The sequence below is a fragment of the Miniopterus schreibersii genome, assembly GCF_964146895.1.
Source record: "Miniopterus schreibersii genome assembly, chromosome: 4".
In the NCBI taxonomy this organism is placed as follows: Eukaryota; Metazoa; Chordata; class Mammalia; order Chiroptera; family Miniopteridae; genus Miniopterus; species Miniopterus schreibersii.
In genome coordinates this window covers 52,365,287-52,390,587 of record NC_138105.1, presented here as the reverse complement: position 1 = coordinate 52,390,587, position 25,301 = coordinate 52,365,287, and the positions used below count along the sequence as shown (strand labels likewise).

At 38.3% G+C, this 25,301-nt stretch overlaps 1 protein-coding gene across 2 annotated transcripts in view; it reads left to right on the top strand.

Annotated features, from left to right (window-relative positions):
* The window catches only part of FNIP2 (folliculin interacting protein 2), a 117,514-nt gene that overhangs the window by 1,098 nt on the left and 91,115 nt on the right, over positions 1-25,301 (top strand). The gene's annotated exons all lie outside the window — the stretch shown is intronic.

Sequence of the window (25,301 nt, the reverse complement as noted above, 5' to 3'; positions counted from 1 at the left end):
ACTTAGGTTGGGAAGTTCATTTACTTTCAACAATTTTTTTTGGTGTTTTTTTTTCCCCCCCAGCCTATTTTTTATTGAGCACTTACTTCCAACGGTAACACTCTGCTAGGTGCTTTGTGGCCAAAATGTCTTGAAAAGCAGTTTATTTTTAAACAAGTCTAGTCCCAGTATAATAAATCTTTTAAAAGTTTCAGGCGTTTGAGTAAATTTTGTATTAAGTTTTCTATTCTAGATTTCGCTTTCTTGAATTCCATTCATTTAAAACACACACAGCCCCTCACTGCACTAATGTGAACTTGAAATACCAATATTTTGTGTTCACGGGGGTGGGTGTGTGGTGGTGTGTGGCAGATACATTGTGAGGACTTTAAGCTGCCTTCGTTACGTTCTCCTATTTCCTTTAGGCTAACTGAATCCTTATAATTTGAGTAGGGAATTCTATTCCTTTCACTGCTTTGAGTACTCGTGCTGCTGTGTTCCTTCTCAGAATGGTAGAATTACTTCAGACCCAGGGTGTGTAATTTCTTCTCTTCCCTGTTAGTAACCCAGACTCGATCAAGGGAACAAAGCCTGCAGAGAAAGGGGCATGTGTGTTACAGGTGTTTTTACTTTGGCAGCCATTTGTGGGGGGCATTTGAAGCCATTTCAGTGCCAGTGGAGGTAGCTGAGTGACATTATCATTGTTTCCTGTGCTCTCTGCCCAGTTGCCCACCATCACTTCCTTCATCCACAAGTTTGAGTTTATTTTGAACAAAAAACTGACTGTGGCTATATTTAGGGTCTGGCCATATTAGGGAAATTGATTCCCACTTGGTGGGAACATTATCAGTGTGGTGTTCTAGACTTTCCATTGGTGTCTGATGAAGAACACTAAAGTTGTGCCAAGGACTGGTAGTGTGTGTGTGTGTTCTAATTGACCTCATTAGAATTTTCTACAAGTTTTTGAGATAAAGGTCATTGGGAGAATTGGAGATCTCAGCTGAACATCTCACTTGATGACAGCGCTTCAGCAGTTTCCCTTCGGGGGTGACGTGAAGCAGCAGACACCAGTAAAGACCCAGGAAGATGAAGACAAATCAACCAGTGCGTCCAAGCAGTCTTTCCTTCTGCTCTTTACCTGACTTAATGGCTTAACTCTTAGGCGCTGTGCAGTGCTCCTGGGGAAAGCCTCCTGGAAAATTTCCCTTTTTTTGCCCTGCAAAATAATGACCTTGTTCTTCATCTTACCCAAATTTAGACAAATAGGAGCTAGCATGTGCTTTTTGGAGAAGAGAATGCCTTATATAGGGTATTAGCTGTCCTTGGGAGCCTGCTATGTAGTTGAATAGATTTTTAGAAATGAAGATAAAATATTTAGCCCTGGCCAGTGTGGCTCAGTTGGTTGAGCCGTCCTCCCATGTGCTGAGAGGTCACTAGTTCGATTCCCGGTCAGGACACATGCCTGGGTTGTAGGCCTATCCCCAGTAGGGAGTGTGCAGGAGGCAGCCGATCAATGGTTCTCTCTCATCGATGTTTTTCTTTCTCTCCCTCTCTCAAATCAATAAAAAAATACTTTTAAAAAAGATAAAATATTTAGGTTAATATTTGGGTTAATCTAGTATTCCTAATATGAATTTGAATTTATATTCCGTGCATTTAAATACAGGTTCTAACTTGTAGATCTTGAGAGTTAAAGGTCCCCTGAAGATTCAGGTGGACTTTCTGGTCAGTTTTGTAGTATATATTGCCATATATTTTTGAAAAAGCCTAAGTAAAAACAAGATTCGTGTGTGTGTGTGTATGTGTGGTGTGTGTGTGTATTTTTTAGTTTTAGAGTTTGTGGAAGTCTTTTATATATTTTTCTGTGATGGACTTGAACTATTATTTTAAACTTTTCTGCATGTCTCTGAAGTTCTGCCACAGCTTCATCACGTTTGCCCTGGATGTTACTCTGTTCACTCTTGGGTACTTCTAAGTCATTTCCCTGGATTTCTTAGTGTTCTCTCATTCCCCCAGTTTTCACATACTGACGTTGATTAGAGAGTAAGTTTGTTGTCCAATATAAGCAGCTTATACACAGGGTCATTTTCAGATCTTCCTGTTTTCTGCCATTCCATCTAAAGAGAGAATGATCACAGTCAAGATTCCTTCCTTAAGTATATTTCTTTTAGGATCTTGACAAAAAGCCTTTTTCATAGCTATGAGGAAAGAGGTTGCTAGGAAAACAAAAAGGAAATAAAAGAGATTGAGTTTACGTGTTTGGGAGAAGTAGTTAGGAACACTATATGATTATAGAATTTGTGAAGTGTAAGCTCTATTTAAAGTTATAAAATTGCATTGTGGTGTTGAAATTTGAGAGAATTCTTTGCTGGTCTTCAGAATGCTTTTACTTTTAATTAAGTGATACATAAATATATATTTGAATAACCCTTTGTTCCAGAAGGATAAATTAGAACAAAAAGAGATTATTTGTCTAGTGGCTCAAGTCAGAAGTAGAATTGGGTTCTCGGTTACTTTGGATTTAAGGTCAGCATGTTTACTTAGAAATTTTTAAAAGCCAAGATATACTCAGTGACATGCATGTCTGGTTCAAGTTTGAAGTTTTATCTTAAAGGTTTTTTTTTAAATGTCTCTGGTGAATTAGTGGACTAGTTTCTACCTAAAATGTATAGGCATCAGGGAGGTGAAAAAGATCATGGATTAGCAAATGTTTTATTTTGGACCAGTTAGATGAAATAAGTAAGCATATATATCACTTGGATATGAGGAGTAAATAACAGCATTTCAACTGCTTGGTAACTAGCTGTGTAAATGCTAGAAAGAGTAGACTCCACTCCTCCCCTCCAGTCCTGAATGGCCTAGTTAGTGCTAATCCACATTGTGTTAGAACAACTGTAAGTAATCTTTTATCAGGTTAGTATAAATATAATTTAATCCACTTATTGTCATTATGGAATAGCATCTGATGCTCATGTGCTTGTGATTTTGTGTTCTACCTGTACAATTCAAGGTAGGATACTCTTGGTCCCGCCTACTGGAATTCAAAGTGTGAAGGACAACAGCTTATACACCGAGATGAATAAATAGCAAATAACACATTGGAAACTATAACAAGAAGATAATGCAAACACTGATAAAGAGTAAATCTTTACATAAAGTACAGCATTAAGAACTCACTGCTGTGATCCTTTGTACGGCTGAGGGCAGGACCATGACTTACTCTTCCCTCTCACGGAGGGATATCACCCAGAAGTGCGTCCCCTCTTCCCCTCCCATTACCAGCTCCCAGGATACAAGCATTTCTAATGATATTTTTCTGAGACAGGGTGGAGAATATTCTGGAAAAAACACAGTTTAGTTCCACTACGTTCATATTTTTAATGCCTATAACAAAACATGTGACACGTAAATAGTTTTGATTTCTTCTTACTACTTCCTAAAAGTCTTCCTGGGTGTTTCCTTGCCTGCTGTGGATTTATTGGCACACTCATCACATCGGATCTCCTTGTTCTGAAACATGCCATGCACTGTGGGGGGTTATTAGAGATTTTCTGGCAGAAGTAAAGAAGGGACTGTTCTGTCTAGTGCAGTGGTTCTGTTAAAAGCACCTGGGAGACAAATTAAGGAGACCATTGATTTAATCCTGCTTCATGCACCATGTGACACCCAACAGGTCCCTTCATTTCTCTGGTCCTCATTTGTAAAGTGACAGCACCAGTGAAGTGTAATAGGGCTGTGGTGAGGAGGTAACATAATGAGTTTGGAAACCTTCTGAAAAGAGTAAGACGCAGTACAAAATGATTTAAATATTACCAAGATCCTTTGAAGTCATGGGGTTCAGTATTACTCATTGAGGCTTTACTAAAATTGAATCGTCTTTCAGAAAGATTCAGTCCAGAGGACAACAGATCGTATATTCATTATATATATGACCGTTTTCTTTCTATAGATGGGAGACTTGAGATAGAACTGAGGTGACATGTTTTTATTTACTTATTTTTTTTTACCTCGATGTTGTCAGCGATAAAACATAGACCCTAAGTTTTCAGAGGAGTGTTAAAGATACTCAGCAGGCAGTAACTCAGACCTGGGTGGAGATGACTGGGAGTTCAGAAATATTTTTAAGACTCTGGTGTATTAGTTTTTTAGAATTATTTGCAAGTTCTTTTAAAATCAAGAATAAAATCTTATTTAGCCAAAGGGGGAAATTTGTTAAACAGAATAATACGGCCATACAATGGATTATACTCTGCAGCAGCCAAATTATTTTATATATATATATATATGTATACACACACACACATACATATATATGCACACATACACATATACACACGTATATTTGTGCATATATGGACACATGGAAATGTGTTCTCAATAGAAAAAGTAAAAACAAGGTATAAACTTATATGAATAATATTTAAAAATAGGAGTGTGTAATTTGATTATGCATGTGTGGGTGAGGGTTAGGAATACTGTACACCAGCATATTAACAGTTGTTGGCGAGGGGCATGTGTGCAAGTTTTATTTTACTCTTTTGTGTTCTTTTCTTGATGATATTTTGGATTTTTCTCTAATAACTTTATATTACTCTTGTGATTTAAATTATTTTAAATGTTAAATAGTCTTTGGGGTATTTTACACTATGAAGGAGAGAATGAGGATAACATGTATGGAGAAACTTGATCTGAATAAAAACTCAGAATTTTTCCTCTTTGTTAAAATAACTGTCAGTTCCTGTTATTAAAAGTAATGTGCTGTGAATTTTAATGTACTTAAAACATAAGTTCATTGTGAACCTTAGGAGACCAATTTAATTGGTGATGCTGATCATTGTAGACAATATACATGTGCAAATTTTTAGTAGTCAGGCAGGGTCACTGCTTCCTCGAGCCTTGGAGCCCAGTGTGGTCTTCACCCATGCAGGTCTCAAGTTTAGTGATCAAGAGAAGAAATTTAATTACTATTTATTTGAAATATGTTTATAAAAAAGTGACACAACTTTTAGATTTGGGGAAAACATGGGTGAGTTAAAGGGCTTGGCTTGAGTGCATTTAAAGTTAAAACATAGCCCGGCCGGGCGTGGCTCAGCGGTTGAGCGTCGATCTAGGATCCAGGCGATCAGGGTTCGATTCCTGGTCAGGGCACATGCCCAGGTTGTGGGCTTGATCAATGACTCTCTCATCATTGATGTTTCTGTCTCTCTCCCTCTTCTTTCCTCTCTCTGAAATCAATAAAGATATATTTCAAAAAAATAAATAAAATAAAGTTAAAACATAAATTATAACTAAGTTCTGAGCTGATTGTGTTACACATTGTTATTTGACTTAGTAGGTGGTCTTGAGAGATGGTCTGGGCAAGTATAGATCTAAAGAGAGCACTGGTTTTTGTTGTGGCTTTAGGTTATTTCTCATGGTTTGCTTGTGAGGTCAGTGTAAGGAAACCACTTTGCTGTTGTGTTTCCTTGGCAAAGGAAGTTGTAAAAGATTGTCCTTGCACTCACAAAGTGCTTTGGCTGCCAGCATGAACTCCTGGTGGGTGAATCTGATTTGGGAACTGGTCCTGCTCTTATTTCTCCAGCCACTGTTTTTCTTGGTGTGGGCGAAAAGGAACAAATGTTTTATCCTGATTGTACAAGTCCCTTGCCTAGTGTGAATTGTTAAGGCTGCTCTATGAGATCATGTCTTTGGCTGTACAAGTCAGTCTTTCCCTTTGCATATAAGAGGGCTGAGATATTTGGTGAGTTTCTACTTAGCAAGCGTTCTTTATCTCAGGTTTGTGAAAAATGATTATTATGTAAAAGAGGAAAAACAGGATGGACTTTTCCAGTTAACTGGGCATGAAATAGTGATTTCCCTCAACTCCACCCGGTCTGTAAATGGAACATCCATGACTCACTTCTCAGGGCTACACAGGCACTTTTGTAACCAGTGCTTGAATGGGAGGGTGGGTTGGGGATGGAAGGGGATGGGCTGGCATCCCACTTGTGTTCAGCCAGAATCTGTCCAGCTGCCTTTATAATGGACTTCTGAAAAGGACAATGTGCCTTCTCACACATCATGCTACATATTTTTTTCTTATCACACTTTCTGTTTGTGCCGAAATAATACAACATATTAAGTGCAATAAATGTAGCCATTAATACTGTAATGCTGTGGATAAGTGTAGTATAGCACAGTGTTCTTTCTGTTACATAAGATTTTACTATTAGCATGAGTCTAGATCCCTGACTATCATATTCCTCTCTCTTTAACTGCATGCCTTTCATTTCTATATATACTTAGAGTATTTTTTCTAGTTATTTGTACCTGAATCTCGCTTAATTTGTATATTGTGCTCTGGAATATGTGGCCAGCATAGTGTTATAAAGAGATACATGTACTGCTTTATGAAGATGATTTTATCACCACACCTAAGACTTTTTAATCAGAAATAAGCACATTTCTGTATTTGATAGACTACATCTTTCAATAAATGATCACTGGTGTTTGATTATCACTGATGTCTAATTGAGAATGGTCACCAATTCACGTAGGGTGTATGAGAGCGGTCACTGGGGTAGTAGAAATTCATCCCCCAGGAGCTGAGGAGGATGGGTCGAGAACCTACATATCTGGTGGGGCCCTCAGTCTAGTTCCCAGGAAGGATAGTTGCATGTTGAAGGCTAATAATTTAATTAAGCAGCATGTGTCAACAACCGTAACTCTGTGTGTTTATGACAGAAATATTTTTCTGGAAAAATTCGTGGTCTACTTATTGGAATGTTCCCTGCGTTACATTATGTATGTAGCTATCAGCAGAAATTAAACGTGTACATGAACTTACTTGGCAATTTAACACAACCTAAGAAATATACTAACTTTAGTAGTATCTGCTTTTCCTTGATTTAGGTATAGTACTCAAGACCCTGTAATCTTAAATGCAGCATCACCAAGATTTAATGGTCAAATAGTTATTAATTTTATTTATTTGTGGCCTACTCTGACCGAAAGGTGTGTATGTGTGTTCAATATTTTATTCATGATATATTTCTACAGAACACATTAACATTCACTTTAACAGTTTTACAAACAGAAAATGAGAATTTTCTTACAAGTACAGATATATCAGTTAAATGGAATTGAGTGGATTTTTGTATTTCATTGGATTAATTTTACTAACTAAACTTTTCATCCAGTTGTCATGGCAACTCTGTTTCTTCACAACTTGAGGACAAGTTAGATGTTAACGGGCACATTCCTCAAGAGATGAAACAGGTGTTGATTTAGGATGTGTTAGGAAGAAGCAACAGAATCAGCAGTCTGATCAGTTCTGCCTTTAACACTTTATAAATACTTCAGATTGCCAACTCTCTCTTCCTTGGTGTACCCAGAAAATTGGACATTTTCTTTTTTTCTATCTTACAGTCGAAAACTTAGAGGTGATGGAAAAAAATTCAGTCTGTCTGCTATTATTTAGCTCTTAATTAACTCTCCTCATTTACTCAAGATCTTTTATAAAATATGATAGAGAAATGACAGTATTTTAAAAATTTGCCACTTTAAAGCATGCATTTGAAAGTAATTGAATAAAACAATAAAATAACATGTTATGGTTAGAGCACCCATATGGGAATTCTTCTAAATTCTAGCTCTGCCTTTGTGTCTCTGGTTCTTAATGCAGCGTTCAGCAGGAAGTTGCATTTAATAGAATACCTGTTGAATGAATGAATATAAGAGTTTTGCAAAGTGATGATCCTTAAAAGTTCTCTGGTATTCTGGAATCTGATCTCTTGAAATATTATTTTTTTTTTAGTAGGGAATTGACTTTCTTGATGTTTCTGGTATGTATTGTGACATTTTTAAAAGGAACCTGTTAAAATCTTTCCTTCTTTCTATTAATGTTAATAAATTGTTTTTCTGGTATCAAATTCAGAGGATAAATACTCTGAAGGTACTTGTCACCTCCTCAACAAAACAAAAACAAAAAAAGATCTAGTGGTAAAGTCCCACAGCTATTGAACATGACCTACTGAAAAGAGTAAATATCTATAAACCTTTGAAATTATTAGCTGTGAGTTATTAATATAAAACTCTGTTCTATACTTTTTAGATTTATTGGAATTCCTGTGTGGCTTGGAAAAACCGAAATACATTATAGAATGAAATTAGCTAGTTGGTTCTTTCAAATTTAAAATACAGCACACTTAATTATAAAAACTGTATTGGTATTCTGAACCCTGAAGAGACTGTGTTTGCATATTACATGAAGTAAGTGCTTTAGACAAAAGATGGAATCATCTCTGTATTCCATGTATGATTTTTCCATTTGAAAAAAATAACTTAAAAATGGGTTTATAAATCTGACATGTTCTTTAAGAAGAGTATAGTCCAGACTAACAACATTAATGATGGCCTACACTGTGTGAGGGAGTGCACTATGAGTAAACATGTTCCGTAAGCGTATCAGGCAATGACTGTTTGCCGTAGAATGGTTCATTGAATCAGTTAGTTGCTAGGGCAGAAGGAGGTAGCAGAAACTACTGTCTCTGCCCAAAGGGAGAAGAAGGACCCTTGGAAGCCACTTGGTTGTTTCCAAGTGTGCAGGGCTCCATGGTAACCCTTTAAACACAGATAGTGACCCCTGCTGTGGGGTACTATACATGGCTTAGTGCATGAGTTCCTGAGAAATTGTTTACAAATTAAATTACGATTTTTTTTGTTCGTTATTAATATTTAAATGCACCTGATAAAAAAAATTGAACAATGTAAAATGATATACATTGAAATATAAGTCTCATTTCATAGGCCTAATCTCTCCCCCAAAGGCTACAGTTATCATACTAGTTCCTTTTATATCCTTCCAGAAATAGTCTATGCAAATACAAGGACAAAAATTCTTTTTTATTCACTCAGTGGTGTTTGCTGGACACACTGTTTAGCATTTTCCAATAATTGCCCAGTATTCCATTGAATAAATACATGTATAATACTTTAACCCAGTAGTTCTCAAGTTTGGCTGGATATTAAAGTTACCCAGAGAGATTTTAAATGCCCATACCACTTTCTCAGAGGTCCTGATTTAATTGGTCTGGGTTGGGGTTTCTGTCTTTATGAAACCCTCCCCAGATAATTTTCATGTGCAGCCAAGCACACTAATTTTAACCAGTCCCCTGTTGATGGATACCTAGATTGTTTTCAGGCTCTTTTAGAGATTGTGAACTTCCTGGTCAGAAGATCCTTATGGATCCTTATGGGTAAACTCAAGTATGTTAGTGGAGATGATTTAAAGTACTAAGGAAACGATACTGGTGGGGAGTTGGTGAAACTCACACCCAGTGCACTCTTGGTCATTGTTGATTACTTGTCTAGTCCAGTGTCTGTGCTGATTGTTCTAAACTCTTTTGCAATTCGGTTTGGCTGTTCTATGTGGACATAAAAATACTTGTACTTTTTTGACTCCAGTGATTTAAAAGAAAAAAAGTTCTTTGCATGAAAAAGAAAAAAAGCAAAATCGCTTTTGTGCATGGAGATGTTCTTTAGACATTATTGTTATAATGATAAAAATCTAAAAACAGTCATAGTAGTTGTCTAACAACAGGAAAGTGGCTAAATTGTGATATTAGCTTCATGGGATATTATATGATGGTTAAATGGTTATGAGGATTGTATTAATATAATTAAATTATATATTTAATTTATTAACATTATACAATTAAATGTAATTACTATAATTATTACATTAATTACACATAATTATCAATATATTATTATTAATACATCAGTATTTAATATTATGTTAATATAATCAAATGCTTGATATAGTAAATGAAGAAACCAAAACCAATTAGTACATACAAGATGAATATATTAGCAAAATATGTAAATGTATGACTACAAAGGAAATGTAGGACTACAAACGAAAACAGAAAAATACAACAGTTGATGTGATGCAGTAATGAGCTTGCAGGCAAATATCCTTTTTAAATTCCTTTATTATAAAATTGTGTGAGCAAAAAATAAAATTAGAAAAATTGTTTTATAATGCAAATAGCCATTTATGATTTTAAAGATGTATTTTCATATTGTAAACCTTGTTAATTAGTGGACATATTATAGAATATGTATGTAAGTGGCTTCTCTTGATTAAGATGCCTGTAAATAGCTACTTCTTAAGAATTTTAAAGGAGACCCCTCTGGAATCTGTAGGAAATAAAACTTATCTACCATGTGCTGGGCACTGTGCTGAGTTGCTTTTATTTTCTCATCTCACTCATGTCTCACAGTTATCCTTTGAGGGTAGGTATTAGATAATTTATAGATTATAAGTTTATAATAATTTATAGATGGAAAATTGAGGCTTGCTGGAGATTACTGAGTGGTTAACTAGTGATGCTGGGAATTCAAACCGAAGTCAGTGAGTTCTTTCCTCTCTGCAGGTTAATATATTTGAAGTACCTAAGACGATAAGACTGTGGAGTTTTTAGGGAAGTGTGAAGTCTAAATATTATTTCTAGGGAGCTTCCCATTTAATTGTATAAATAATAGATGTTCAGTTTAAAAAAGTAATTGATAATGCATAGCAGTTCAGGACCAAATCTCTAAAGTCAGATTAAGATGAAAGAAAGGAGTGAGGACTCTTTAGTCTGGCTGGTTAGGGAAGGCTTCACCAAGGAGATAAGATCTGATGAGAAGAATTCAGAGTTGAGGATCATAAAGACTTTTTACCGTAGAGGTGTTCCTGGGTTGATGAATAGATCAGTTCTTTGAAATGAGGGTACTCCTGTGAGGCGAGATCCACTGGGACCTGTTTGTGCAGGGCCTTCCAAGTATTATTAATTTTAAGGTTTAAATTTATGTGACCCCAAAGAGTAGATAGGTTGTCTTCAATTTATATTTTGAGGATTAATAGAGTAGGGACTTTGTTAGGATTTGTTTTCTTGAGATCAAACCTGGCTCCCTCACTTATAATATAAGGCACATTATCTTCTCTGAGTTTTTTAACCTGTAAAATGGATGTAAAATCCCTTTTCTTACTGGTTGTTGAAGCCTAGAGATAATATATATCAGTCATACCTACTGCACAGTCCTTGTTACCTATTATGCATTCAATAAATGGCGGCTCTTTTAACTCTCAGAGCCTTAAATATTATTTGTCTCTCCCTACAGCTCCTTCAGCTACTTCCCTCTATTAATCCCATCTCAGATTGTGGGGAAATGGCAAGTAGCTTGTTTTTATCAAAAGGTGAAGTTCCTTCTCTGAAGGCATTGGGAAGCCACTGCACTTTTGAGTGGTGGATTGATAAAGCAGCTTGCTCTTTTGGTGCTGGGATCCAAGTAAGTGCAGTTTTACTGTATATAGTGTTAGTATTCAGAACCTGTCTTCCTTAGTTTTCCCTCTGTCCCCCAATCCCAGACCTCTCTTATCTCCAAAGGAAAAACACAAAATTTGATACAACAAAAACATCCTGCTCCCACCTAGGGTTTCCCTCCCAGCCTGTGCCAAAATCCGTACTTGGTAAACCTGTCAGATCTCTCTCTCTCTCTCTCTCTCTCTCTCTCTCTCTCTCTCTCTCTCTCAAGACTTTATTTGTTTAGAGCAGGTTTAAATTTACAGTAATACTGAGAGGAAGGTATAGAGATGTCCCATACAGCCTCCCTACCCCCAAACATGCATAACATCCATTCATTGTCAAGATCATTCACCAGAATGGTACATTATTTATCAAGGATGAACCTATATTGACACATCAGAATCACACAAAGTCCATAGTTTACCTTAGGGTTCACTCTTGGTATTATATATTTCATGAGTTTTAACAAATGTATAAATGACATATATCTATTATGATAATATCGTACAGAGTATTTTTACTGTCCTAAAAATCCTCGATGCTCTGCCTATTCATCTCTCCTCCCATACCTAGAATCTCTTTTTCTATTTCAGGAGCTGCTCCTTTTTCTAAGTAGTTTCCTGACAGGTCTTGTATTGATTAATTTCCCAAACATTTGTGAAGAGCCAGTTGTGGCTGTATCCTAAAATCCCAGACTTATTCCAAGGTGAGGAGGAGTTTGTGTTTGAAGACTGATTAATTCAGTTACTTGTGATAGATTTTTACAACAGAAAAGGGCTGGGGGAGGGGGCTGGAAAGAGAAAGGCATTTGTCTCAGAAGCTAGAAAAAGGGAAAACTTCCAATTGTCCGGTAATCTTATCTTGCTGAAGTGCTAAGTACTGCCCCTAATTGCGTGGGGTGCTAGTTTAGATAATGTAGGAAGGGAAGTATGCAACCTCTGCCTGCTCCAAATAAAGCTGTTAAAAAGTGGCCTAGTTCCAGTAGGTACAAACCTCCGCTTTGATTTGTTCATCATTAGTCTTCCTTCTTCGAATCTTTCCTTCAAATTTAGGTTGCATTGGACTTTGCTCTTAAAGCTGATTACTGTACCGCACTGCTCTTTAGCTACTCCAGCCAGTATTGAGTTTTACAGCTTGGACCGTTAAAGTCAATATTGTGTTTAACACAGCAGTAGCAACGTGAGTTGTTTTGAGATTGCCTTGACCCTGCTAGCATGTTAAGTGGCTGTTTAAGAGGAAGGTTCTTTTCAGAATTATGTCAAAATTAGCACCTGATTGTCAGAATTGTTGTGGTCCAAAAAGGAGACCATAGTAGGTAACTTCCCTGGAGTTAAAGTATTGCTATAATGTGTTAGACCTGTGCTCTCTCCTTTTATGTTAGAAACCTTTATGTGCAAAGAGATATTAGTACCCCAGAGATATTTTTAGTGGGGGAGGGGCATTCTTTTTCTTCAAAACAAACCCCAAAGTATTGTTAATCTATCAGTTATCTCCCCTTGGTTTAGAAGACTTCCCTTTTCTTCCCATCCTAGAAATATTAGGGACAGTGGGATCTTTACCAACTCTGCCCTAAGAAATGGGAAAGCAGGCTTTATATTTATTTTTCTTTCTTTGCTCTCTCCTTCTCTCCCTCCCTGCCTTCCTTCCTTCTGACATTCTCAGTAAAGATCCATCAGCTTAGTTCCTATGTGGCAGAGGAGGAGGTCATTTGACCTACATTGGTCTAGGCTCTGGGTGGCCTGAAATCCTCACGGCTGGAATTCTCCATCTGGTTTTATCCAGTCCAGAGCCTGGGCCAGTCTAACTTACGAGGATTTGAGGCTGAGATTTGGCATCAAAGCTTAGCAAGTAATTAAGGATTTATATATCTTCCATTGCTTTCTCTGAATGTTGTTTCCTTGGGGACCTAACTGGTATGCATGGAGGAATGTGCATGAGGCATATTTCAAAAGGAAAAACTAGATGGGATGTGAAAGTGAGAGGGGGAATTGTTAACAAAAAGAATAATTCTGCAAAAGTAGTAGTATATAAAATAACATCAGGGTTTTCAGCCTGAGTAACCTGGGAGAATTATAGCATAATTAATAGCAATAACACAGTTATAAGGAGAATGACTTTTAAAAGGGACATATACACAATTTTGGTTTTGCACGTCCTGAGTTTGAAGTGCAGTGGATATTCCAAGTAGTGATGTTCATGAGGTATTGGTTGTCAGGGGAGATATTAAGCCAGTATTTGCCAGAGGGCCCAGGAAATCCACATTTTGCTTTTTAAGACTTTTTTTTTTTTTCTATTCCCTTTCTCAAAATTACTTTTGTCAAAATTCTATTTGTTCTTCCAAACTCAGTTCAGATGCCACCTCTGATTGTCTTTGCTCATTGCTCCCAAATGGGCATGCCCTCTGAACTCTTGAACTTAGAGTTCTTTTTTTTTTTTATGACACAGCATTCCACTAGTTGTTTTTCTAATTGTCCAAACACTACCAAATTATACCTTGAGTGCAAGGAGCATTATATGTGGCTTAGAGGTTAAGCATCAACCTAGGATCCAGGAGAACTAGGTTCGATTCCCAGTCGGGGCACATGCCTGGGGTTGTAGGCTTGATCCCCAGCAGGGGGCGTGCAGGAGGCAGCCGATCAATGACTCTCTCATCATTGATGTTTCTGTCTCTCTCTCCCTCTTCCTCTCTCTCAAATCAATAAAATATATATTTTTTTAAATGTGCTTTTTTAGAACCTTAGTCTGTCCTAGAATAGCTGGAGCATCATCTTTACCTGAACTGACCAGACCTGAAACTCATTTACCACTTACTTAATCTGTTCAAAGAACCCTGAAACATCTTACTATGTGTTCCCTCATTTTCCTGGTAAAAAATGTTTAATGCCATTTAGAAATATGGCCAGTCTGTCACTCAGATTAGTTAAGAAAATGTTAAATTCAGTCTTACACCCATCCCTGAAAGACGACTCTGTTTATACTTCTTCTTCTGGAGAAATGGTTGTTTATTCCTACTTTTGTTTTCTGGTCCTAATCCAGTTTTCTGTCCAAGATAAATATTCTACTGGCTTCACGCTGTTTTATCCTCATAAAAGCAAGTGGCCAGATACCTGTGTACTAAGGCGGTTCATATAGTAAAAACTTTAATGGTAGATGAAATTCAGATGAATAAGGGAACATTTGTTTTGGTTTCCCATGGCCATAGTTTAAAAAAAAAACCCACCTAAGTTTGCTAGTGCATAAGTCATATACTATTACAGCTTCAAGGGACCATCAGAAGTTTGTTCCTCCCATTCAATTTTTGTGTATATCAGTTTTGAAGTGAGTGGACCAACTAGGGTTTGAAAGTACTTATTTCACCCATAAATTGTGGCTGTCCTCAGATGGTAATGAGAGTTGACAGTGGTTTTTATTTTCCGCAGAACACAGCTTAGTTTGGGAAGAGGCTCTGACAGTCACCCCTGCAACCTTTATTCTGTGAGATTCTTGCTCCCTGTTTCCTAAAAGAGTAGTGACAAATTAACCAGAGTCAAAGGTATTGTGATTTTGATCTCCTGGAGTTTCCTTCTCCTGATGACTCTGTGTTTTCCTCTTCATGATGCTTTCTACCTTTAATTTGCCACCTTAATTGACTTAGATGAGGTAATTTCTTAGTGGGGTGGGGATAGGAAACACAAGGGGGATAGATTATTTTTCTGAGTCTTGCTTTTTAAGGCCCTAAGGTTTCTTTTAATTCCCAAGTCTGTGATTTGAATTTTATATCTGAGACAGAAACACCTGTGACCCCAGGTGGCTGCCAGTAGTTTAGGAGGGGGACTGTCAGGGATTGGAGGATCTCACACTTGGATGTTATTGAGAAAGTTAGGAATATTCCCCAACCCCCATGAGAGTGATTAGCCAGAAGCCCTCTTAATTGAATCATTTCTTTTCCTTAGCAAAGACAAAGAAAGATTTGTTTAGCCTATAAAATATAGTGGTGATGGTTTCAAAGTAGAAACAAGCCATGCTGGAGGTTTAGGATGATGAAGTTAGGAATTGCATGTGATGATAACCAATTTTCCCATGGTTTTTTCTTTTATAAATTGTGGTGAGGGAGAGGTGCATATTGGTAAATGTGCTCGTTGTGTGTAAAAGAGCAGTGTTTCAAAGAAAGTATAATTGATGAGAAAGACTTAGCTATAATAACTGGCATTTATTTTTCAAAGCAGTTATATTTATTTTATAGACCAGAAAACAGTCTCACTGGCCAAGGTCACAGAAATAGTTGTCTGTATGGGTAGGGCCAGATCTGAAACAGCAGACCTCTTGATTCCTGCATTGGGCCTCGGCCAGTTTTTAGTCCTATGAATGTGTGCAGGTTTACTTGTTTTGCCCTTGTTAACAGCTGTTAGAACTTATAGCTAAAATGCATTTTTTATTATTATTTTTTTTATTAATCCTCACCGGAGGATATTTTTCCCATTGCTTTTTAGAGAGAGTAGAAAAGAGAGAGACATCGATGTGAGAGAGATGCACCGATTGGTTGCCTCCCACAGTTGCCCCAACTGCGGCCAAGCCTACAACTGAGGTACGTGCCCTTGCCTGGAATCGAACCCAGAACCCTTCAGTCTGAATGCTGACACTGACCACTGAGCAAAACCAGCTAGGGCTGCATTTGTTGTTTTTAATGATCATAAATCTGCATTCTTTTGTTTGTTGAAACTGTGTGCTATTTTTGTGCCTTTTTCTGATATTTCAGTGCTCAGAACTGTGCATATAACTCATAAAAATCACCTCTAAATTGCTTCATTTGGCTGCCCCTGTCTCATTTCTCTTTGCTCTTCCCCTCACACTCTTTACAGTCAAAGTGAACTTTTCTTAGTTCCTCAAATAATGTTGAACTTTCCCTTTATAAAGATTTCTTTGCCTGGCACTTGCCTCCTCCTTTCCTCCTTTTAACCTACTGACTCCTACCTAGGGTGGTGGTTAGGGGTCGGCATGGGCTCTGGAACCAGACTTTAGGTTTCCAATCCTGACACCATTGCTTAATAGCTGTATGAGCTGTATGATCTCCTGAGCTGCTCTGTGCTGTGTGTTGCTGTCTTCTTTTGTGTTGTTGTTTTTTTTTGGTACAGTGGGAATAATAGTAACCAGCTCCTGGTGTGGTTATGAGATTTAAGTGGGTTTGTTCTTTCAAAGTTAGAACAGTGCCTGGTACAGGGTAAATTCTTTGATAGCTGGAAACCTTTGCTGATAGTGCCTGCCCCTCCCCCCCGCCCCCGGACTAGATAGCCCTGCTCTTTCTCATACTCATCATGGCATTTAGCACCCTATCCTGCTGGGTTGTAATTGCCTCCGTATGACTCTACCACTCCACTGCAGGGACTGGGAGGACCATGGCCTGTCTTTGTTCACTTTGGGATACGGCACTCAGCATGTATAGGTACCTGGGAAATGTTTGAATAAATGAGTAGGTAAAGGACCCGTTAGCTCATGTTGTGAGCTTAATGCCTTTGACCTCAGTTTTCCTTTTCTTCTTTGAAGATCACCTTAGCCTCTGTTTGGCGTTTTTGTTGGGGGTAATTTTAGGAGAAGGGAGATAAGATCATCTCCTAGTTTAGCCTAGGTTTCTTTATGGAAGCTTTTGGCACTGTAACACATTATTGCTTAGTATAAAAGAGGCTGGATATATGAACAGGCCTCTTGAAAAGCTGCTGTGTTCTCTAAGAAAAGGTTAAAATGGGTTCCACAAAAACAGGCTAGACTCCCGGGGAACACCCAGTTGATGTTGACCACAATCTGGATTTAACCTAATAACTGTCCCAGCCTCACTGCCCCAGCTCTCTAAACACACACTCACAGGATTTCCCGGCATTCAACTTTTGTTGGCAATCAGGTGTACTGTGGCCATATGTAGCAGTCAAAGCCACTTGACTTTTCTCCCTTACATGCTCTATCCTTAGTCAAAAATAAAAACAATGTAAAAGGAAGAGCTTATGCAACAGCAGAATAGTTTCTGGTTGAAATTAATGAGATTTTTCCCCCCAACTCTACGGGTGGTGGTGATCTGGCTTAGTCTTGGCAGTTCCTTGGATGGTGGGGATGTTCTGGGTGAAAATAATGCCATACTTACGGGGAAGGGGGAAACAGGAAGGAGGAAGGGGTTTGCTGTGCTGCTATGATTCCTCTGTTTAAAGCCATTAAAGGTTTGGAGTACCAGAAGAGTGAGACTAGCAATTAATTGCTATAGAATCTATCGGATTGTCAAGGTGCAATAGGGAAAAGCTAGGATTAACTAACTCAGACTGGACTTTCATAGCAGTATCATTTTAAAAACAAGTTCAGTTTCTTGAGCTTGCTCCTCCTGCCTTCCTATATCTAGTCTGCCCTAATAGAAAATTGATAATAATAAAATTTAGTGAGCACCAACTATATACAGACACTGTCCTAAGCACTTTCCACATAGAGCCAATGTGTGTGTGTGTGTATGTATATATATTTATAGTATTTATAGTTTGTTTACATTTTAAATTTTAATTTAAATTTAGTTTTTTCTTTTTAAGGAAAGCAAGGCAGGATTCATAGCAGTTAAGAGTATGTGTGAATGCATGTTGGATTTGAACCCCACTTCTTTTTTACTTGCTGTGTAATTTTGGGCAAATTACTTTCTATCTCAGATTTCATACCTTTACATTAAAAGAGTCCTATTAGATGAGATAGTGAGAACAAACTACTACTGTGCTAAACTCATAGTAAGGTGCTCATTGTTAGCTAATTAAGCAATTAACCAATTGGTTTGCTGTCTCCTACTGGGTGTGACCTTGATTGTGATTGGTGTCCAGGGAAATTTATGAAAAATTTCATAGCATTTCTTCTATGGCCTGACTGGGAAGTTAATTCAGTACATTGATCAGTGCTTCTGATGGTGTTGCCACTGTCCACCAATATAGGGTGAGAACACTGTTACCTCTGCCCAGGTTTACCAGGCCTGTCCTGACCTACAGACACCCCTTGTCATTGGTTCTTTATTTCTTTGTGGAATCAGACAAAATTGAAGCAGTGTTTCTCCAGGAAGTGGTGGTGCCTCATTGAACCACTCTTTCCCAGAGCAAGAGGGATCACCTTGTGTTCATGGTGTCTCAGCTACTTCAGATTACTCTTCTTTAAGCTCCACCTTCCTTCAGCATAACTTTGGTTCTTGAGCAGTATCCTGCTATCCTCCCTTACCCTCAGAGCCTCTAAAATAGAGTGTGTCTAAGTAAAATAGCAGGCTCTTATCACTTGGAGGCATTCTCATAGTTCAGATGTTAAAGCTATTACTATGTTATGAAGAATGGTTAGTTCATTTATTATTAGAACAATGGCTATAATATAGGTTAACCTGGATGGCCAGGTGCTCTGACCATTTTTTATAATGTTTCTGACGTGTGCTCTGAACAATAAGAGTAAACTTAAGAATGACCTTACAGGACCCGATACAGTAAATCTTCATTCAAGAGCCTTTACTAAACATCTTCCATAGTCCAGGCACAACAGATTGGTAGAATACGAAAGTGAGTAAGATATATCCTTGCCCTGGAACAGTTCAGTTCATGAAGGTGTAGTCCATACTGTTCTGTTGCATCATGTGCTAGGAGCTAGAAGTATACCCAAAGGTAGAGGCAAGGAGCACTTACAGAACTGCTCCATAAACATCTGTTAAGTCACTTAGGCCTCTGAATTCGGTGGCTTCCTTTACTTTTCAATGGTGGTTTTTTTCCCACTTAGCACCTTCTTAGGTTTTTATCTTTCCATTTGGAGTGTTAGATGCTAAATATGTGTATTTAAGTCATTTTGATATTTGAACTCATAATTTTTAAGTTCTTATTGTCTTTCCATTTTATCTATAGATGAATTTGTAAAAATAAAGACCAGATTATTTTGATTAGAATTTGTTTACTAGTCTCCTGTAAACCTAACTCAGTAGAATGGACAAGGTTGAGGGTGAGAGGTGGGTGGTGGAAGGGGCAGCAATAAATGAGAAGGTGGAATAGGAATTTCTGGTTTTTCCCTAAACTCTCAGGCAGTATTGCTTCCAGCCGCTGCTTATATGTCATTTTTATTTTTAGTATCCACAGACATTCTAGGCTTTATATGTTTATTCTGCATTGAGAAACCTTAGGAGTTTTCATGTTGGTATGTTTGTGATACTAGGAATTTTACAAGTTACAATTGGCTGCTGTTAAAATGCAGGGAATTCTCTTTTGGAACGTCATTGTTTTCCATAGGCTTACAGAGTGTAATGCCTCCCTGCCTCTGTGGACTGTCAGTAATGACCCTGTGTGTTTCACTTCCCACACGTTCTCTGCGTTGCATGGAATAAAAATGAGGGTAATATAAATCAGTAATCTTGAGCTCATTGTGTGCCAAGTATAGAAGGGTTGAAAGTAGGTAAAAGGTAGAGGTGGTGGGACGCTGATAGATCAGTGTCCCTGAACAGGTGAGGGACAGTGAGACCCAGAGATCAGGGTCTATCTAGTCTTTTTATTGGACTAGAAGAAGCAAAACTTCCTCCTGTAGAAGGAGGCAAAGGTGAATGTGGATAAGGTTCTAGTTAACAAACACTTCCTGAGTGCCTTCTGTATGTCAAGCACTATGCTAGTTTCTGAGAACTAAGACATGATCTGCTTTCAGGGGACTTATAAGTTAGGAGGGGAAATGGTCACAAAAAACCATATCAGGTACTAAGTACAGTCGATGCTCATTATTCGTGGATTTCATGTTTGTGAATTCTCCTACTCACTGAAATTTGTTTATAACCCCAAGTCGATGCTTGTAATGCTTTTATGGTCATTCAGGGACATGAGCAGATGGACAAAATACTGCAGTCACCCGATGTGCACGTTCCCTGTTGAGGTCAAACAAGCCAGCACTCTGCCTTCTTCTATCAGGTCTCACACTGTAAACAGTGTCCTTTTCACAGTCTATTTAGTGTTGAGGTGGTATTTTTTCCCCTCTCATTTTTGTGCTTTTTCTTGGTGGTTTTGCTGTTTAAAATGGCCCCCAAGCATAGTGCTGGAGTGCTGTCCAGTGTTCCTAAGGAAAAAGTCTGTGACGTCCCTTTCAAAGAACATATGTGTTAGATAAGCTCTGCTCAGGCGGGAGTTATAGTGCTGCTGGCTGTGATTTCAATGTTTTGAAGCAACAATCAATATATATTAAATAAAGTGTCTTTAAACAGGAACACACATATAACATGGTTAGGTATGAGTCAGTCGATGCAGATGTTGTGGCCAGAGGCCCGCAGAAACCTAATCCTGTATTTCCCTTACTAGCAATGGTTCATTATTCACTAATTCCATTTTCTCAGAGGCTGTATAGAATGTAAGTGCTGCAAATAGCGAGATCACTTGTACAGTGAAAGTACTGTGCCCTTCAGCAGCCTTAGAGTGGAGAAGGGAAATTGCTGGCCCCAAAATGAGTTTTGAGGGCTGTTCCAACTGACGACTGATGTGGTGGGGAGTCAAAGCAATGACTTTGTAGGGCTTGAAAGATAAAGGAGTAAAGCCAACATGGGTTTGATACAGGAAGACACTGGAAGGTTATATAAGTCAGAGGTCAGGCTTGGAGGGAATAAGGCAGCTATAAGGATAGGAGGTTGTAGTCAGAGTCATGCTGGAAAATGGGAGGGGTGGAAATGAAGGCTGTGAAAGAAGACAGAACAGCACACTATTGGTTGTTGAATCAGTCATCCACAGGAACATTGGGCTCCGAGAGAAGATGTAGTGATAGATCAAAGGGCCCAGAGAGCTAACAAAGACGATTTCAGTGCCCACTGAGTGCAGCTGTGTGCGTGTTTCTAGCGATTCCAAGAGCCCTAAGACATGATCCAGGAATCTTAAAAGTCCAGGTGTAAAAGTGGGTATAAAGAGGCGTAAGCAAAGTATCAAATGAGTGACAAGGTTCTTCACTGCTCAGAACACAGTGTACTTTTGGGTGTACACCCCCTTTGTACCATGGGAAGGACATGGAGGAAAAATTAACAAGATTGTTTACTGATTAAATTTAGGGACAGGAGGGGAGGAGAGGACTGAATGGTCGAGAGTTGCTCCAAAGTGTTGACTAATTGTCATGAGATGCTTTTTCTTCTACAGAGAGCTAGAATGATGTTATACTTCCAGAATTTTCTTTATCTCTTGGTGACCGTAATTCTTCAATTTTCAGTTCCCTTGTCATGTCATTTTCATTATTATGGCATTTGAGATTGGCGAATGTGGATACTTATGGTTTGGTAAATAGAGGTAATGATCTCTCTCAGTTCTGTTTGTGTGGGGATTGGGGAGATAGCCGCTTCCTCTTGACGCTCTTAAAGATTTTGCTAACACCTCTGGACACTCTGATTCTAGCCTTCCAGTCTTTTACACTGGCCACCGCGTTCAGTTTTGTGTTTTTTCTCCTTAGTCGTTGTGATGGGGTTTGGAAATGAAAGAGAGGCAAATCACACATATACACTACCACTGTAATTCCTAAGAGTTTTCTAGAGCTGTGCTACCCAATTCAGTAGCCACTAGACACGTGTGTCTGGTGAACACTTTCAATGTGGCTGGTCTGAATTGAGATGTTTTCTAAGTGTAAAATTCATACTGAGTTTTAAAGACAGTATGAAAAGAACGAATTAAAATATTTCATTAATAATTTTTATATTGGTTATATGTTGAAATAAGATCTTTTATAGTATGATGGACTAAATAAAATAAATTATTAAAATTAATTTCACCTACTTTCTGCTTTAAAATATGAACACTAGAAAATTTTAAATTATATGTGTATGTATATAGCTCACAATATATTTCTGGTGGACAGTATTTCATTATTCCCTTTGAATTTCCAGGGAATACTTTGAAAATGACTATTAGATGGTACTACTTCTAAAAACCAAATTGCTGGGTCCACTTATATTTGTAATGTTATTGAAGTTGCTAGTGTACCTGAATGTAGCTCTTTTAAACAAATAGAATACTGTCACTAATAGTAAAAATTGTCTTTACTATGAAATCTTCTCCCTAAGAAGTTTGTTCTTTTTCTTTGGAAATCCTTCTGTAATAAGTAAAATAAAGTCAACAATCATGGTAATTCTGCTGGATGAAATATAACTGAATCCCTTTAAGAATTGATATCAAGCCCTAGCCAATTTGGCTCAGTGGTTAGAGCGTTGGCCCCCAGACTGAAAGGTCCCGGGTTCGATTCTGGCCAAGGGCACGTACCTCGGTTGCAGGCTCAGTGAGCAGGAGGCAACTAGTTGATGTGTCTCTCTCACATCAGTGTTTCTCTCTCTGTCTTCTCTCTCCCACTGTCTCTGAAAAAGCAGTGGAAAAAATATCCTCAGGTGAGAATTAAAAAAAAAAGAAAAAAAAGAATTGTTAGCATTAGCTTGGGTTTTGGACTAATCAAACACAGTCATATTTTTAAATGTGTAATTATTTTTCAAAGGATCATTTGAATCTATGTCACCTCCAGTCAAGGCATAATAAGGTTTTGAGTGACTATTTCCAGAACTTAGGTGAACAGCTATTTGTGAGACAGCCTTAGTAAATATGAGAGAAAAGAGGTCACTTCTAACTTAAGGACCATTTACTAAGTGCCTTCACTCTGCTCAGTTAACTTAGCTACACAAGCACAACAAAAAAGAAATTAAAGATGTGGTGTCCATGTCTTTGAGAAGTTCATGATCTGGCATAGAAATTCATCAGGAACATTCCAGCATTCTGATGTGTGTGATGAAGTGTGAGAGAAGAACACTTTACAAAAGTAAGTAAAGCATTAAAATCTGAAAATTTGTTAATTACAAAAATATATATATGCAGATTCAAGGTTACTGTGAATCAACATCGCTTCCACATGTGTTCTTTTATGGGGATTGTGCATGGCTTGCACCACTTGTTCCCTACACCATGACCGTAGCAGTGTGTAAGACACAGGCGTAGCCCAGGGGTAAAGTTGATCCAATGCTGTTGGGGAGATTCTGAGCTATAGTAAACAAATAGAGAATCCTTCAGAGGCATTGGGTTTAGAGAGTCCATTCTGTATTCCCATTATAGATAGGTGTTGAAACATCTTTGGAAAAGGGTCATTGTGGAGAGTTTTTATAGGTTTGATGGCCCTTGGTTTGGATCCTGAAAAAACTTAAGAGGTTTTGACTTAGAGAGTTAAGGGAAAGGTATTTTAGGAGGGGAAACTGTTGTGATTGAAGCTACATCGGAGGTGAAAAAGGAATTTATCAGTGGAAGAAAGAATGCCTTATGTTAAGTTGAAAGCTAATTATTTCATAGATATAACTTTCTAGCTGTTGCTCTAATTTGTTTTACAGTTTATTGTTTGCAAGGGACTTTGCAATGAGTTTATTTTAAAGGGCTTAATTGCCTGGAGTTTCCAGAGAATTGGCTATGCTTTGGGGTTGGGGAGTAAGGAGATGACTGACTTTCTTGGATAAAATTATCATTTGCCAAATGTCATTGTGGCCAAAGTTATTTATCTTGGCTTCATGTTGTGTAAATACAATGCAGTCAACTATGAACTGAGCAGTTCAAATAGGACAGTGAGTACTTTTGGATGTGTGCATAATTTTAAAAAAACCACAGATCATGCCTGGCCAGTGTGGCTCAGTGGTTGAGCATTGACCTGTGATCCAGGAGATTGAGGTTCAATTCCCAGTCAGGTCACATGCCTGGGTTGCAGGCTCAGTCCCCAGTAGGGAACATACAGGAGGCAGCCAATCAATGACTCTCTCATCATTGATGTTTCTATCTCTCTCTCTCTCTCTACCTTCCACTCTCTGAAATCAATAAAGACATTTTTAAAAAAATTGCATTTGTCTAGCTGTACAGTTTTTCAAAAGGGCTTTCACATACTCACACTTAACATTTTTAACACCCTTCTAAGATACGTGGTGTATCATCATTGTCCATTTATTTGCAGCTGAGGAAATAGGCTCAGGGAGGCTGAGAGTCCTTCCCCAGAGGCATGTGGCTAGGGAATGACTGGGCCAGAATAGAGTTCTTGCCTTCTAGCCCAGGGTTCTTTTCCCTTATATGACACCCTCTCTCAGCAGAGACACCACTGATGGTGACTGCTTGTCTGGTTGCTGGCTTCTCCTGAGTTCCTAGTACTCAGCCGTGTCATGAGGAACTGACTCAGAGAAATGAGAGTCTGCTGATTCAGAGCTGAATAAATACCCTTTTCCAAGCCTTTCATTTCCCAGCTTTCTCTTCTCATAAATTGGTTTCTATCCACTCCCAAGCAGCTTTCTTAGTCTTTGTAGCTTAAACCTCTTAAAATACTTTGAGTCTTCCTCACTTAATTGGCCAGTGAGAGACATATTATGTGAGAAGCTTTTATTTTAGCTATATTTTAGTATCACTGTTGTTGCCTGTCAAACCCAAACTGAAGGAGAACACGAGAGGAGCATCTTCTGTCATCACTAACTTATCTCTTAACCTAACCTCTACGTACACTTCCTTGAATAACTCTCATAACTTTATTCTGCTGTGTACATTGCCTTTTCCTTGGAATGGATTTGTACTGGGCCAAGAATGAGTGGGATACTGGTAAGACGGCTATTGCAAGAGTCCTGGCAAAATTCAGGGCTTGGACTAGGGAGGCAGTAGTGGAAGTTGTGATGTAGGCTGCCACATCTCCATGGGCAGGGGTCAAGAGGGAGCCAGGAGTGCCACATGCTCTGGATAACACTTCTTCTGCTTCTCCAGCTCTCATATCACTAATGGTGAGCAAAGAGAGAGCCTTAGTACTCTGGGTACTTCTAGTAAGAGCCTCTCCCTGCCCTCCCACCCTCCCAACACTGACACTCCCGTCACACCATCACTGCATCTGCCTTGACACTGTTAGCACACTAATTTCATTTTTCTCAGTATCAGCATCTCGAACAGGGCCTGGCACCTCAAATAGTTGAAAGGATGAATGAAGTCCTAAGTCTTTAGATAGCATGTTTTAAGGACAGGTTTGTAAATTATTCTGCAG